The 18,087-nt window shown below is 40.8% G+C and overlaps 1 protein-coding gene across 2 annotated transcripts in view; it reads right to left on the bottom strand.

Annotated features, from left to right (window-relative positions):
• erbb4b (erb-b2 receptor tyrosine kinase 4b) overlaps window positions 1-18,087 on the bottom strand; it is a 103,956-nt gene that overhangs the window by 68,413 nt on the left and 17,456 nt on the right. The window contains exon 2 of one of the 2 annotated variants that reach the window (XM_085920449.1): window positions 5,067-5,103. The exons of the other annotated variant lie outside the window; for it this stretch is intronic. The gene's annotated coding sequence lies outside the window, so the exon portion shown is untranslated. The remainder of the gene's footprint in view (window positions 1-5,066; window positions 5,104-18,087) is intronic. 2 annotated transcript variants of the gene reach the window in all.

Raw genomic sequence — 18,087 nt, 5'->3', positions numbered from 1 at the left:
CTTTTCAGTCAAGGCAAATATATCGACACACATCATTAATGAAATACCAAATTAAACATTTACCAAATTTCCAAGGAGCCGCAGCGGCTTGTGCATCCTCTGAGCAGAAACTACCACAAATGTACGATGTCTGGCTATCTTTAATGGATGTACTTCCACTTCATCAGCTTGCAAAATACACTCTAACCATCTTTGGCACTCAGGTCATAAACAAATTAATTGGCCTGCCAAGTATTTCTCCTCCACAAAACTGTGTCCTTTGCTATTGAGATACACACAAACAAATATGTTTATGCACAAACCTGTGTGCAATTAATGCTGGAATTAACTGTATTATATTACATAGATATAGATATTTGTTTTGTTTCATTATATGCATCCTTTGTATTTCAATACAAATACTATGTAGATCTGAACTATTATACAGGAAATAAACTTTTTTATCAAAAAGAAGTTGGCAAAAATGAAGTGTCAGAAAGCGACACTAAGTGAGTCTTTTCAAGCCAAGTAGCGGAGGGAAATAAAAGACCTCAGCGATGCGTGAAGTTTCTATCTCCGATTCTAAATGAATTCGCTCGAATTTGCATAGGTAGATAGATTAATGGCACTTGTTGGATTGAATAAAAATGGGACTTGTTCTCAGACAGATTCAGGAAGACAGATAACCTTAAAAAAGCAAAACAAAGAATGATCCATTGAGGAAAATATCATATGAATCGTAATTTTTTTGCACAAGGGCACCTCAATAGCTAACAACGGCTTCCACTTTCATTTGTCGTCATGGATGAGCTACATACAAGACCGCGTGCTTGGGTTGAATTCTTGTTGTGTTCCATGGGAAAACAAAATAATAGGTTCAGCCTTCATTTTTTTTCCCAAGGTTGCTTGCCTAAGTCGTGTTTGCTCTATGTGATAGGAAAAAGAGATAATGATGACAGAGAGATTATAAATGAGGTTTTGAATGTATTTCATAGTGGTGGAGCAGAATATCAATGACTTGCATTTAATTCCACTTTCAACAGATTAAGCACGAAACTTGGCTCTCTGGCTAACCTTACACGGCCGCCTTTTACCCTTCCCTCGCATTCTTGTCATAACACCATCATCAACGCAGACATCTGCTCTCCGGTTTAATTATGTAAATAGCTTTTTGAGATATTTTGTTTTGTTCTAAACGCCGCTCGTAGCTGTGTTTAAAAAGGTTAATCAAGTATATTTGTTGGGTCAAATGTAGTCATGAAATGAACACATGCACCTTGCTCAAAGGATCACGTGGGGCATCGGGTTCGAGTTAGAAAAAAATAATGTATTTGGGCTTAAGAGTAGGATCAGAGCAAAAAAAAAAAAAAAAGGAGCTATTGGTGTCCCATCTTTTTCAGCACTCAGGAACATCCTGAGGTGAAGGAATTTAAGTGGTAAATCCTTTTAATCTGCTACTTCAAAAAGCATTTCACTTATGACACTGTCTGAAGCAGTTAAACCAAACGTAGACTGGCTTGATCGTGAAATAATAATTCAACGACACGACTGTCACAGATAACATCGATGTGGTGTTCACAAGAACTGTTGAAAAATGTAACGAGAAATAAATATATGTTGTTATGCGAGCGACAGTATAAGGTTCTTTGTGACTATAATGGATATTGTATCTCATGTAAATACAGTCTTTTCTTAATGTTAATCTTGCCCTTTTATAAAATCCAAATTAATCCTAATATAAACTGAAATAAATTAAATTTATGGTTGGTAGGTCTATCTGTTTTTCAAGAGGCAGTATATTTACATACACTATCCCCCTCCAGACAAAGCAGCTTATGGTAATATGTCAGACAGTATAACATTGCACCCACAAGCCTTTCTCCTACAGGGAAGTTAGTCAAACAGACATATGAATGTCAGTGTTCTTGTCCAACCTCCCCGTCGCGAGGTTATCATCTCTCGACATCGCAGCAACATGCATCATGTTTGATGACTGCAGGGGACGATTCATGTCTACTTCCATCCCTTGCATTATAACCACTACACCATCAATCAAGACATCCTTGGACATAGCAAATATATTCTACATACTGTGCATGCAAAGGCTTATGAACATGTGCCAGCTCACATTAAACAGTAGATATCTCACTGGCATGCAAACATGAAAAATGGAAGCCCTGCTTGTAATCATTTACAGAAAAGAAGTCTGGAATTTATTTCCAATTTGGAGGCCTCTTTTTCAGGAAATTATCATCCATTGTGTTTACATTACTTTGCGTGTGTGTGTGTGTGTCTTCCCATCAAAATACAAGATGGCAGTAAAAACTAAAAGTCAAGCTACTATCAAAATGAAACAATTGGATAAAAGCAGTAAACGGAATATAATTACAGAAATGGTACATGGAAAGTCATTTGACAAATGAAGCATCGTGGACAAATGAACAGTGCCTTTTTGATCCTGGCGTGAAAAAAATTAAATCAAATCATATTTTATCATCAATACAATATCAAGAAGATGTAGGATAGATACATTGTATAACAATGAAATTCTAGACCTTAAATGATTTTGCTCTTCCTGATACAACCTACAATACATTAAATAAAAGAACACAAAAAATATGCATGTTCCACCATACCATGTATTGACCCCTTTTTTCATAATGATTACACAAAAGGATATCGAACGTCATAGTTGAACACAGATGACCTGACCTGCAGTACTTAATGGCACGAAAAAAATCGAACAGAACATGCTCTTAAATGTCACCATATTTAAATGTCACCAAGTGGAGGCATTTGACGGCAGACACTATGGAATTGGAATAAAAAAATAAATAAAAAAAGTGGGGGGGAGCTGGAGATTACATGTGATTTAAAGAAAGAACATTCAGTGACCTATGGAGACATAACAGTTCCTTTACCTTTGTCTCCACTCTGCAATGTGTCCCACTCTTGGCAGTTTTCCAAATCACAAAGAAAATAGTTAACACCATTATTGGTAAAATAGGGCCCACTCCAAAAACAAAAATAACACGCAGCAAACTACAGCACCTCCAACACAAACATTGATTACATTTTAAGTCATGGAAATATTGCTAGTAAACAAACCCTCGATGAGGTAATCTTGAATCATAAAACTGCCTCTTACTGCTCTTTCTTTTTTGAAATAGCACAGACTGTTTTAATGCCTGGCAGATCCGTTCCCGGGTAAAGATTGTAAAAAAGAATGGGTCAGAGTGTTCAGATGGTCTGCCAGCTAATTAATTTCAAGTCGAAGGGCCGTTATTTTGAAGTGGAAAACACTCACAACTGAAACTAACAGGACCAAAGCTACAGCTCACTCTAAAGCTATTTAACTCACACTAATCGGTGCAAAAGCAAAAAAGAAAAGGAGTAGCGATATGCAAGTGAAACCAAAACTTTATTATTTATTTGTAAAATTAAATTGTGTGACAAAATTAGAATGAGACAAAATGATTATACATTAAGATATTTTCTTGAGAATAAAATGAATTTAATTGCTTAAAAGCTGCCAAAAGTACAATATGAAGATTCAATGAATACTTAATAATTATAATTTGGCGTACATATTTATTCATGCGAAATAAATCCAACATTTCCGAGATAAAAAATACAGCTCCAAAGTGGCTCAAAAGTTCAGAAATTCAACTGGAGTCATGTCATGCATGATGACACAAAACCTCAGCACAAGAGCTCAGCCCAGCAAGCCTCAAAGGATTTATTCTTCTTTGGCTTTTACTGTCCGGGTGTTAGACGAAGGAGAATGTCAGAAGAGAAGAATAAGGAATACACATAACACAGATTTTTTTTTTTTTTTTTGGGGGGGGGGGGGGGGGTTGTTTATTTATGGTAGTATGACAAACTAATGTGTTTGCTTGTAAAGTGAATCTTTGTTTTGACTTCCTGATGCTTTACTTGAAACTATGCATTAATAATTGATAGAAATATGTCTATATATCTCTCACCATGCTTGCACAAGCATTTGGCACGGGAAATACACGGCATGCTTACGTGTGAATCACGCTGCGTGTTTTTTCACCATTTTCACCCAATTTATAGATGTGTGACTGCTTCGCCTTTGATTTGCTCTTGTGCTTGTGCTCATGAAGTCCAGGCAGTGTCACACATTTGGTAAAGATAAAAGCCATGGAACAAGACAGCAGCATTTTAAGCACTGCGAGCTACAACCACAGTGTGCTTGTAAGCATATGTTTATTTGTTTGCAGCCATTCGGCGTTGCCACTTGAAGTTAAAGTCAGCCTCCGCTTAATGTCAACATTAAGTCACTCCGTATAAAATTATCCCTGTGTTCAGCAGATGAAGAGGTGAATTTAGTCAACACACGTCCATGTGCACACCGCTATATTCTTGTGATGGCCACGAATGCAGTGTATTTCAAAGTTCAGGTGAGGATGAAAAGGAAATTAAGGCAAATTGACTTGCTCTGATTGAGTTTGCTTTATCATATTCTCCATTTCTCCTTTACTTTAAAAAAAAAAACTATTTTACCTCCAGGATTTATATTATCTTATACTTAACTACTTTGATTGGAGCTTTGGGCTATTTAACAGAAGAGACATGTCCATATATGGATGTGCACACACAACCAGACAAACAAGACTGCAAGGTCTGCCAGCCAAGTGCCAGAAAACCATGCCAACGGTAAACAACATAATGAGAGCTGTGTGTGTGGGGGGGGGGGGGGGGGGGCAGTTCCCAATTTCCCACCCCTGCACTTCATAAAGATGTCAATAACACACCTGCACGTGTGCTCACACACAAACACATAACATGAGGGAAATACACATTGCTGTTGACAGAGACAAAAACTCATCCAGACTTCATCATGTTGTTGTGTCTCAACCTGTCATTGTTGCTCTGTTCTAAGTTGATGGACTATTTTCTTAAAGGTTGGGAATGCATAGTACAAACCCCAGTAAGAAGTAAAGGTTAAAATAAAGCTGCCTACTGTCTGGCTAAATAAAGTTCAAGTCAACCATGGAACATATTTGGCAACTTACTGCACTTTGTACATTTCTTAATATAGCCCAAAATGAATGTTTTACTTATCACTGTTGACAGATGGAATGATCATCACATTACCTGTAAGACAAGAAAGATACATACAGTTAGACATATAGACAATAATTCTATTATGTAAAAATCAATTCTGTTTCATAACAGTAAACAAAGCATTCTCCATTTCGACTAAGGCAGTGTTTCATTTTAGAAGGTAACATGAAGGCAGAGGGTTGATATGTTTTTTTAGGGGGGGGGGCGGTTCTCACTTCTTGCTTACCTTCCCCGCAATTTGGCTTTACTTTTTTTTTTTTTTTTTCCAGACAGACCGGTTGCTCATTTAGTTTGGCAGCAGCAGCTAAATCCAATCTCACTGGTACAGAGGTCCCACTGATATTTAACCCATTCATACCCATGAGACAGGAGAATCAATCACCGGGTTTGAAATAAAAAAAAAAAAAAAAAAAAGTGCTGCTTTAACACTTTGGCAGACAAGGAAAGAAAACCACAGGCAAGAAACCAAAATCAAATTCATTTTCACTACTATGGGAAAATGGCTGATCACAAGTTTTTGGCAACCTAGCAACAATTACCCTTTCATTCATTATTATTATTATCATTATTAAAAGTTGACGGTGCCGTCCGCCTTAGGCACAATCATATTAGAACATTAAAAAATACTCTTCATAATCGCTCGCTGACAAAAGCAATAATATCACAAGATGTCCTGGTCTCCGTATAGGCTCAACAATAAATTGTCGTCCTCTCACACCCAGTTAGGTCTCCCCAGGTGCCACTTGAAGCAAGAAAGGCTATGCATATTAACCCTGGTTGAATGAGCAGGGGCTGAGCTCTTTAATGGGCTCAGTCACTCCATTTGCCCTCCCCCGAAGAACATGGAACTGAAATTTACATACAAAGATTCGGTGTGATGGAAAATTGTTGCAGAAATTAGTGTACGGTTATGTCATTACATGCGCACGGATGTCTTCTAATTCAGGCCACAAGCGAGCTGGCAGGGAGACATATTTGGAAATTGTTCAGTGGTTAAGTTAATTTATTTGTTTGTAGTATTTCTATGTTATTATTATTATTATTATTATTATTTATTTATTTTAAATATTATTTTTATTATTATCCTCCAAATATTATGTGTGATTGAAAATCATATAGCACAAGGCAAGTGGCCACATTTTGAATCATAACCTGCATCTGCTGGAATTGTGTCATTAAGCTTCATAAAATATTTACTGATACACATAAGGATAAATTAAAAAAATTATAAAAAAACATTAAATATTATTGGAATGGAATGGGCTGAGTTATTCTTGAGCTGGAGGCTTCACAACGTTTTATGCAAATTAGTCATGTAGAAAAGAGAACAGGGTGAAAGTAATAACCACATGTTTTAAAATGGGCTTGGGGAATAAAGAACATCGCTTCACCTCGCCCAATTGCCAACCCAAAAAGTGGAAGTGAAGCTCTTTTAGCTCTGTCAATTACATGCGGGGACAGGTGGCTGGCCTAAGGGTAGAAAAGTGAGGCAACAATGATAAAGTGGACTAATATTCCCCCCCCCCCACCACCACCACTACTATCCATGGTCACAGCCTTGCCCCCCACATTTCCTCTTCTCCTTCCTTCTCTCTTTCCTAAAGGAAGACAGCCAATATGTGCCACAGCGACATATCCTTTCCCCAGATAATGGAATTGCCCGGCTGTAATAATAATTTGAATTTCACGCCCCGGTGCCTCAGTTGAGTGGGCTTTCGAAGGAGCACTGGCATAAATTAGCCCCTATGCACTGCGATGATCGATAACTGCCCTGTCCATCACCTATTGATCGGAGGGCGTCAAGGGAACTCAACTATAACCTGACGCGCGCGCACACATCGACACCTTTTGGACTTGAGGTGCAAAGTTCAAGTGGAAGATGTGTTTAGGTGCAACTATTGGGTAGGTTAAATAGAAAAAGGGACTGGGATGACTTTTAATTATTTGGCTAAGAGGTGGTATTGACTTTTTGACATAATTAGATTTTAAATGTTGACCTGAATGTCTGAAAAATCAATGAAATGCCAAAGATTGCGTTTAAAACCAATAATATATTGTCTGACAGTCCCAGAACTGTCTTTCAAAATACTATTACCTGATTCTAACATGGATGGATGTAAAAATGAACAGTGTCAGGAACATACATGAAAAGCACAAAAGCGTTATATAAAAGTACACCGAGTTTAATTAACCAGGTATCTCAAATAATAATAATTCAATCTGAACTATAACATGAACATGAACTTTTCCCATAGTGTCACGTAAGCAGAGCTATGCCAAGGAATCAATGAATGTCCAAAGTGATACAAAACGCAACAACTGAAAATTGGAGGATGCCGACTAATGATTTATGGGAGTTTTGTCTGCATTTGTGGAACTTTAGAAAGTCTGAGTCATTATGAATTATTATTGCAGAAGGAGTCACATTAGTTTTACTTGGTCATTTATCAATGAACGTGATGTCCCCTTACACACATTTTATTAAGTCAACGATTCTCAATATTTGAAATTAATTCTCTCTTAATAAAAAAAAATAGCCTGAATTATGAAGTAAAATGTCAAGGAATTATGTTGTCTTCGCAACAAAAAAGTTATGTTGCACGTATGTACCAGCTTTGGACAGCCACTCTCCGTAAAAGAAAAGATTTTGAGACCTCATGCTATTTTGCCAAAAACAGCTGAAGGGCACGAACTGTGTTGAGAATTCCCTTTGAAGCATTCACTCTTACTGGGTCACACTCCCACAGAGAATTAATCAGAATTGCAAGGTGGTAGTGGTACCTTGACTTGTGGGTTCAATTTGTTCCATTTCTAGGTTAATAACTCAATTTATTTGTGTCTCAAATCAATATCCCTCATTGAAATGAATTGATGTCCCATTAATTTGTGAAATCACCACATTAAAAAAACACCATGAAATTTATCGTGTTCTAAATCGTGAAAAATGTATTTTAGCATAATAATGAAATCTTTCAAGTGAAGCATTGGACAGATTTCACAATTTTTATACGTTCTTGATGCTAACTAAATGAAGCCGTTAGAGGCTTAGCTGCAGAGCCAAAAATGAATACTTAACTGGACACTTTGCCAATACAATCATTTGCCCTTCAAATAGTCACCTCTGTAATTATTTTGGTAATTTGCCATGAAAACATAACATTGCAGCTGGGACAAGCTCTCGTTAACCTCCCATCTGGCTGTCTGATTTAATCAAGGATAGCATTAATTCAGTTTTACTTAAATACTTTGAATCATTTGTTATTTCAAACTCAACTTCAGTTTTTATACACTCCGTTAACAACCACAGACAACTTCAGTGAATATTGCTTGTTCTGCTAAATATATCACTTCATTATCTATATCAACTGTAATGTCCAGAAGATTTCTTCTGCTCTTCTATAAAGGAATTCACTGCACATTGCATTGGCACTTTGTAAAAGAATGTCTCCTTGAATCATTGAAGTTGTGAATTTCTGTTTAAGCCAATCCTTCATGAACCGTGTAAAGCTTATTGAGGCTTTTCAAATGGATTTTGAGACAGCAGCGATAGTTCAATTCTCAACTGACACCTTACTTTTATTTTATTTATTTTTTGGTCGTAAGGTTCATGAACAGGTGAAGAGAGTATCCCAACCTTTCTGTGTATTTTTTGGAACACTTAAGGCCTATTTTAGAAATGCTCTGACAAGATAAATCATAAAAAAACTGCATTCCTTGAACGTCAAACAGTTTGGAGCACTTATTGAAAAGGGCAAATGGAAAAGATTATTTCCAACACCGCCACCCTTCCCCCTCATAAATAACTCAAGTGAATAAATTAGTCTGTTCACTTGACGTTCAACCAGATAATTACATGGTGCATTGCAGAGCTAGGAGCTCCGCAGCGAGGTAGCTCTGTTCCTGGCTTGCCAATAGGATGCTAACCCAGCCATGACATTGGGGCGCTCCTCATCAATCTTAATGAGACCCACATCACCACTGGACTTTCCAATGAGACTCCCTCTTGGACATCCACAGAGACCTGAGTGACACATTAATATACACATGCATTAGCACAAAAAAGGTAGCCTATAGGAATGTAATGAAATAAATAAAACAGTAACTACAATTGAGTGTCAGACTCAGAGGTAGGTTCTTGCAGATTCATTTCTACCAAATAAATAAAATAAATGAAATAAATAATGAATAATCAAATAAAGAAATATAAAGATAAAAAATAAGAAATAAATACATGCATAAATAAATTTGCTGATCATTTAGTTTGTTTGCAACAATCATGGATCATAGACGGAGAGTTTGGGTAGGCCTTACTACAAATCCTCCTCTCACTCTCTCAACAGGTGCACTCAACTTCACAGACTGCAGTCTTACCACTCTGGGACTGTTTGCTGTGAACTAAAATTGATCAGAAAAGAGAGGTTAAGACAAAGGTCTCGATCGGGGCTTGGCAAGTTTTGTTTGTCTGAAGAATTTCAGATGAGACCTGCAGTGATCATTTTATACAGAGAATATTTACGAATAAAATGTGTGTCATATATTGCAGAGAATAAATTGGCAATTCAGCATGTTATTACATCCCAAATAGAAACACATGCAAAGCTTGTGTTTCTGTATGTCATATGCCCTTGAAGCAAATTGCTTCAACGGCCTGACATCATTCAGTACCAAATTTGAACTAATTACATGAGGCAATTAAAGAATGACTAAGCCAGCAGTGATAATTACAACCTGATATGCAAGCGGCAGCCATAATGAATCTTCCATTCTGCTCTGGTTGGCTTAGCCGGGGCTCTGCAGTCACAAGATGGGCACGCTTGTTTGTTAGCACATACATTTGCTATCATGTGCCACTTTGCTTGCACTCGTAAGGCAAACTCCACAGATAACTATACACCCCTTAAAAATACATGGTAGCCAAGCAATGGAAGTGAAAGAGAGAGCTAGCCTTGTGCCAGACAGAACATCTGAATTACAGGGGAGGTCAAGATAATCAGTGAGGAAGAAGCTGGTCTACATAAGAGAGGAAGACGTGCGCCTATAACGACAAGAAAAAAAAATGGGGGAAGGTGAGAAGCAGTCTGGCAGAAAATTGAGACTGCTGGCCATTTTCAACTGGCCCTCATCCCTCTGGGTTTATAGCCCGTGAAGCCTCTTGTCATTGGGACTCGTCAAAGGGCCAAGTTAACGGGCCTTGTCTTTGCCTCGGCAGCACACAACATATTCCTCTTCATCATTAACGCAACGTCGTCATACACATCTGCTGTGCAGTTATTCCAGAAGAAACCAGTTACAAAACCAAACTAACACCATATTTGGCAAATCCAATAATGATATTACTAATTGCAAAATGTGTACAATCAACCTGAATGAAATGAGAAAAAACTTTTGTCCACATTCTGTTACTGGATTACCAAACAATATGTATGCTTTAAAACAAATTCAAAATAAAAATGTTGCTGATGTCATATCAAATGTCTGTCAAACCTTAAATAATTTAAGTTTAAACATTCTTTAAAACTCCGATCCTGTTCTACGAGCGAATGAGCAAGTTTTTCCAAGCCAGTTCTGAGGCGCGGCGACCATAATTGAAAAGAAACAACTCATAAGTCAAAGCCACACACAAAATGACAACGTAGCCTTGAAATGTTTTCAAAGGTACCAGTTTCTAACACCTTTAATCTCCTCTGCTGTTATAAAAGATCCAGGCAGTGTTGTTCTGGCAAAACACTCTGTTTATCTGTTGGTAATCACTGCCTTTACCTCTACGGGGACAAATGGAATCCAATCAGTCCAGCGAGGGACTGACAGGGTCACGGGCCTGACTCGGTGGCCAGCTAACCATTCATCAGTGTGTCAAACAACAGGAGTCGCCTAAACTCATTGTGCCAACCAATTGGTCTTGTGTGACTTGGCAGTAGACAGACAGAAAGTGATACAAGAAAGAAACAGAAAGCAAACCACAGGTTTAAGTCTGCGGGATTCGACGAGGACATAGGTGCAGAGGTTTAGAAGTTTATCTGTGCAATGCAAGTCGTTCTTTAAGCATTGGCAGCATTATGGGCAGTTAGCATCAATAATTAAGTCACTATAGGCAGTCAATGTGCTCGCCGGAGATTTAGGAGGCCATAAACAAATGCCCTGTGATGACTGTCCTGCTGACAGGTCACACATGAATTATCGAACCGTCTGCATGTGAATACATTGGAAGCATGCGTTTGAAGTCAGCCTCCAGCTCCGACGCCGACTCCAGCTTCACACCAGCTCTGCCTCTGACTTCAGCTCCGCCTCCAACTCCAGCTCCACACCAGCTTTGCATCTGACTCCAAGTTCAGCTCCGCCTCTGACTACAGCTCCACACCAGCTCCGCCTCTGACTCCAGCTCCTCACCAGCTCTGCCTCTGACTTCAGCTCCGCCTCTAACTCCAGCTCCACACCAGCTTTGCATCTGACTCCAACTTCAGCTCCGCCTCTGACTTCAGCCCCACTTCCGCCTCCAGCTCCGCCTCCAGCTCCACACCAGTCTCTGACTCCAGCTCCACACATGTTTTGTATCTGACTTCAACTTCAGGTCCGCCTCTGACTACAGCTCCTCCTCTGACTCCAGCTCCACACCAGTTCCACCTCTGACTCCAGCTCCGCCTGCAACTCTAGCACACCAGCTCTGGCTTCAACTCCAGCTCCACACCCTCTCTGCCACTGACTTCAGATCCGCCTCCGATTCCGGCGCCACACCGAATCTGCCTCTGACTTGAGCTCCGCCTCCAGCTCCAGCTCCACCTCTGACTTCCGTTCCACCTCCAACTCCAGCTCCACACCAGCTCCGCCTCCAACGCCTTTTTCATGATGACATATTTTCTTTGGTCCCACCGGGATTTGAACTCGGGTCGCTGGGGTGAGAGTCCAGAGCACTATCCACTATACCATGAAGACTTCACTAGTGTTGCAGGGAAGGAATGTACACTATATGGTTTAATGTAGCAGCATCTAACTCCACTTCCACACCAGCTCTGCCTCTGACTTCAGCTCCGACGCCGACTCCAGCCTCACACCAGCTCTGCCTCTGACTTCAGCTCTGCCTCTGACTTCGACACCAGCTCCGCCTCTGACTCCAGCTCCACCTCCAACTCCAGCTCCACACCAGCTTTGCATCTGACTCCAACTTCAGCTCCGCCTCTGACTTCAGCTCCACACCAGCTCCGCCTCAGACTTCAGCTCCAGCTCCACACCAGCTCTGCCTCTGACTTCAGCTCCACCTCTGACTTCAGCGCCGCCTTCAGCTCTGCCTCTGACTTCCGGTCCGCCTCCAACTCCAGCTCCACACCAGCTCCGCCTCTGACTCCGACTCCAGCTCCGACTCCAGCTCTGCCTCTGACTCCGACACCAGCTCCGCCTCCAACTCCAGCTCCACACCAGCTTTGCATCTGACTCCAACTTCAGCTCCGCCTCCAACTCCAGCTCCACACCAGCTTTGCATCTGACTCCAACTTCAGCTCCGCCTCTGACTTCAGCTCCACACCAGCTCTGCATCCAGCTCTACCTCTGACTTCAGCTCCACCTCTGACTTCAGCACCGCCTCCAGCTCTGCCTCTAACTCCAGCTCCACACCATCTCTGCCTCTGACTTCAGCCCCACTTCCGCCTCCAGCTCCACACCAGTCTCTGACTCCAGCTCCACATCAGCTCTGCCTCTGACTTCAGCTCCGCCTCCAACTCCAGCTTCAGCTCAGCCTCTGACTTCCGCTCCACACCAGCTCCGCCTCCGATTCCAGCTCCAACTCCACACCAGCTTTGCATCTGACTCCAACTTCAGCTCCGCCGCTGACTTCAGCCCCACTTCCACCTCCAGCTCCACACCGGTCTCTGACTTCAGCTCCACCTCTGACTCCAGCTCCACACCAGTTTTGCATCTGACTTCAACTACAGCTCCTCCTCCGACTCCAGCTCCACCTCTGACTTCAGCTCTACCTAGGACTCCAGCTCCACACCATCTCTGCCTCTGACTTCAACTCTGCCTCCGGCCCCACTTCCGCCTCCAGCTCTGCCTCCAGCACACCAGCCTCTGACTTCAGCTCCAACCCTGACTCCAGCTCCACAGACATCAACTTCAGCTCCTCCTCCAACTCCACACCATCTCTGCCACTGACTTCACCTCCGCTTCCGATTCCGGCGCCACACCTAATCTGCCTCTGACTTCAGCTCCAGCTCCGCCTCTGACTTCTGTTCTGCCTCCAACTCCACACCAGCTCCAGCCTCTGACTTCAGCTCCGCCTCCGATTTCAGCTCCACACCAGCTCTACCTCTGACTTCAGCTCCACCTCTGACTTCAGCACCGCCTCCAGCTCTGCCTCTGACTTCAGCCCCACTTCCACCTCCAACTCCACACCAGTCTCTAACTTCAGCTCCGCCTCCAGCATCTGACTTCAACTTCAGCTCCTCCTCCAACTCCAGCTCCACACCAGTTCCACCTCTGACTTCAGCTCCACCTGCAACTCCAGCTCCACACCAGGTTTGCATCTGACTCCAACTTCAGCTCTGCCTCTGACTCCAGCTCCACACCATCTCTGCCTTCAGCTCCACCTCTAACTTCAGCTCCGCCTCCAGCTCCAGTTCCGCCACAGACTTCCGTTCCGCCTCCAACTCCAGCTCCACACCAGCTCCGCCTCCAACGCCTTTTCCATGATGAAATATTTTTTTTGGTCCCACCGGGATTTGAACTCGGGTCGCTGGGGTGAGAGTCCAGAGGACTATCCACTATACCATGAAGACTTCACTAGTGTTGCAGGGAAGGAATGTACACAATGAAGCTTATTGAGAGGAAGGTTGAAACGGATGAATGTGTTATTTCCTGTTGAGGGAGGAATTTGCAATGGGTACAGAAATGTGTGTGTTTTTTTTTTTTTTAAAGATTGGTGCACATACTGCACAAACACTATAACAGTAGACACATCTGAAGTACATTGGCATGTTTTGACAAGGAAAAACTACACCTCAAACATAGCAGGTGGAAGTGAATTCCCCAGCTGTGCATCCCCCAACACAGATGTTGAGAAGCTCTCAGGCAAGCTGTACTCTTGAGGGAAAAGATGGGTTCAAGAAGTGACTTGGAGTTGAAACTGTCAGCACTTCAACAGCTGCTGGTTCTTAATTCTCAGAGGACTGTAATAATAATTCATATTAGCTTGATTACCTTAATGGAGTAGAAATGTGATCATAGATGCAAGCATCCTCTGACTTTTTATCAGCCTGTATATGAGCTATAATATTATAAAATAATGATGATAATAATAATAATAATAATAATAATAATAATAAAATAATAAAAACTTTAGAGCACTTCATTGACGTAGCATGACCCCATTGAATATATACCAGTAATTGGAAGCTTTAAATGGAAATATAATTAGTTCAAATATGTATGCATAAGAAAAACGCTCGACAAAGTAGCATCGAATTCTCCAGGTTGTGGGACAGGATTTTGATTGACAGTTGAGCAGGTTTGCACACTTTTCTCTGTGGTGTGTCAAATCTAGAACAAATTTGTGATAATCAATTTACAGGGACTTAAAAAGTTTATTTTAAATGCATTTAGCTTCAACGCAGTTTTTTGGGGTCATTTTTTGTTTTCATGATGCCTTTTAAACTTTGTACATATATTTTCCTTTTTATGTAGAGTATATTAATTTTTCTAAATAAGCTTGCTTCTAAAGTAGCATGGGGCATTGGTTACTTGAACAATTCTACCAGTGAGCCATTTATAACAACGCAGCCTTTTTATTCACTCAGTTTGTCATTCATCTTGGAGCTGGCGGGAATGCACATGGGTGTGGATTCAGCTTTAAACATCCCACCCTACTCCCTCACAAGAAAACAACACAGTGTACGCATTAGCACATCCCCAAATGAGTGTCAATAATCTAAAATCATTATAAAGAGCGACTGCGGCTGAAAGGTTAGCTATCTAACGGCGTCTGTAGGGAAAGCTGTGGCCTTTCGAGGTGAAACCCTTAAGCTACATCAATAAAGCAGCAGTGTTTAGGTCACGGGCCCGGGGAGAACAGCAAAGGTTAAGAAATATTGTAAACACAAAAACAAGGGTTCTGCAGTGCTATTTTAAATTAGCATATTTTTCTAACTGGGAATCGCTGCTTAAATCCCGAGAGATGAATAGAAAAGGAAATCAGTTTCCACTTGTCTAACTCTCTTGTTATTGCTATTGTAGATCATGTCAGCTAGCATCTGCTCTGGAAATGCAAGTGAAAATTAAAATGAGCAGCCGAGGCTCTCTGGAGTTTCCGAGGCAGACTAGATCTTCTTTATGGTTCAAAAGTTGTTAAAAATCTTTTGTATGGTGGGTTCGCTGCTTGAAAAAGAAAAGGATCTCAAAGTCAATTTGATAAAGACAATCCAATAGAGGGAAGGTAAAATGGGGTGAATATTTCAAATAGTTCAGGGCACAAATGGGTATTTTAAAGGAAAAGGAAATTTCATTAGAAAAAAAAAAATAGAGATTCATAATAAGAAATGAGAAGAACTGAGCTGTCTGGCAGCAGATATACATTCTGTGAAAAGTACAGAGAGTATGTAAAATATCTCCAAGGTTTCATCAACCGACAGTGCTGCAGTATGAGGAGAAGCCTCTGCTGTGACCGCACAGTCTCGACATCACAGCTAGAGAAACATTTCCTCCCAAATCATGACAAATCACTTTGCTGTAGCAACAGGTACAGAACGGAAGCAATAATTTTTTGATGACTGTGGAAGGTTGAAGAGCAGACGTGGAAAAAGATCAGTGAGTGGGACCAATATGTGACTGTGCTGTAAAGTATGACCCCCCCCCCTTTATAGTAGAAGAAGAAGCAAGTCCCCACAATCATAGATGGAAAGAAATACATGACCAGAAATGCCTCAACATAAAATGCCCCATTATTCAGTTGAATAAAATAATAATTAAAAAAAAAAAAATCTAATTTGGAGCATCAAGTCATTGGAATCCCAGATGGACATTGGAATACGTTACATGTTGGCACGCTTCAACAATGACATCAGCTGTCACTTGGCGACAGTACAAAGCAGCTTGTAGGAGTGTAAATAACTGGATACAGACACTTGGATACATGTTAGCTTTAGCTTCTTCTAACATTTCTGTCCAAAATGGACCTCTGTTTATCTCAAAGAACAAGATTGTGGACAGATGGACACGCAGACTCATGCAACACAATGTGAGAACATTACGGCTGTCGATCTGACTGACTCCCTTCTGATTATCTGACAGGGATATTTTCAAACTGATTACACTTGTTTTCCAATATCTCTACCTAGAAATTAAAATCAAATGATCAACTCTCGTTTTTTATTCCATCACTGTGCACATGATGATTCCTACCGCCAAGCCATCATGTGCCGCTGTTTTAATAGACTACCTCCCGTGCAAGTCTACATCTGCCCTGAGGGCATGCTGCAGGGACCCCCCTGTCATCTCACAGCATATGTTGCTAAGGTGCAATGTACTAAACACTTACGAGGACACAAGAGACGCTGACAAATGCAGTAACATCCAAGTCAAATTCAATAACCTTGTAGGGCAGAGGAGTTGAAATTATTCCGATGAAAGTAAACATGAGTCGAGATAATAGGATAGAACTGCAGATAGAGGCTCTCCGCATACTGCAACAGGTGCAAACCTCAGTGGCTGCTGTGGGGTGCTGCAGCTGTAGCGCCGCGTGTTGTCTGTCATGATGTGCTAGACGCCTACATTTGTCCCATTTCCACCAGGTGGGAAGTCATGCAAAGGCTATGAAATATTTTCATGCTGCTGCATTTTCCAGGTAGTCCTTGACCAGTTCATACAAACACACAGACACTGAAATGTAAATTCACCCCAAGCAACCTTTTGGAATTTACAATGAGAACTAGTTGAATCTGGAAAAAAAAAAAAAATAATAATAAAATAAAATAAAAAAAAAATATATATATATATATGTTTTTGTCATAGAGTTCATTTAACATAACCCAGTAGGTTGATTAATTTTATGCATGCCAGTATTTCATTAAAGGATGGCGTCAGGAAGAAAAACCCAAAGAGATGCTCAGATGGTCTCAGTCGGCCATCAGCTAATCCTTGAAATCACATCCGTTTGACACGCGCGAGCAAACATTGCAGAAAACAGCAAACACACAGCCAAGTATCCTATGCAAGAGAGACAAAAGGGGGGTTGCAATAGAGTTTAAAGAATTGTCAATCAAAAATCGGCTTCACTTTGAAACAATTCCCAACCGAGTCTCCCCAAAGCTTAATTACTTCCACTTCTTCTGGTCAGGAGCACAGGTGGGTTGAGCAAGAGCGTATCCCTGCTGACTATAGGCGAGAGGCAGGATACTTCCTGAACTGGTCACCAGTCAATCACGGGGGAATAATTTAATTTCAAGCATGCACGCACGCGCACACACACACATAGTTAAGAAATCACTGGTTGCTGTGGTAACAGTTCACCCCCCGTACCATTATCCAAAACCCTGGCTGAACTTCATACTGTGTAAAAGCTTTCCACTTTCCACTGATTTATTCTTTCAATGTTTGAGAGGATCGTGATGAAAGACAACATGTGAAATAAATAAAAATAAAGTCAGTAGGTGAAGTGGATGTTTTTTAAGACTGTACACACATGGCTCAAATGTTAGTCATAAACAACTTGGCAACTGTCGACAAATTTAATCATGACCATGTCAGGCATTATGTTTACGTCAAAGGCCTCTAATTATATTTTTACAAAGACATTAATTGTGAGGTTTACTGACCTTAAATTCCATTGTAATGAAATCACATACAACTAACTGCATTCACTGTTTAGGGAATATGTATGATGTTTCTAAAAAAGGTTCATTGTGTTGCACAGCTGTCATGAATGACTGCTGCCCCGAATACGATTTATTAAAATCCATGTCTACTTTTCTTTTCCAGCTTTTGTCACATGCGCCTTCTACCATACAACTTAAGTATCACATTACCCTCCGTCTG

Source organism: Syngnathus leptorhynchus, chromosome 9, assembly GCF_054491065.1.
Source record: "Syngnathus leptorhynchus isolate UIUO chromosome 9, UIUO_Slep, whole genome shotgun sequence".
In the NCBI taxonomy this organism is placed as follows: domain Eukaryota; kingdom Metazoa; phylum Chordata; class Actinopteri; order Syngnathiformes; family Syngnathidae; genus Syngnathus; species Syngnathus leptorhynchus.
The sequence above is the reverse complement of the archived record's forward strand: the minus strand, read 5'-3'. Positions and strand labels throughout refer to the sequence as shown.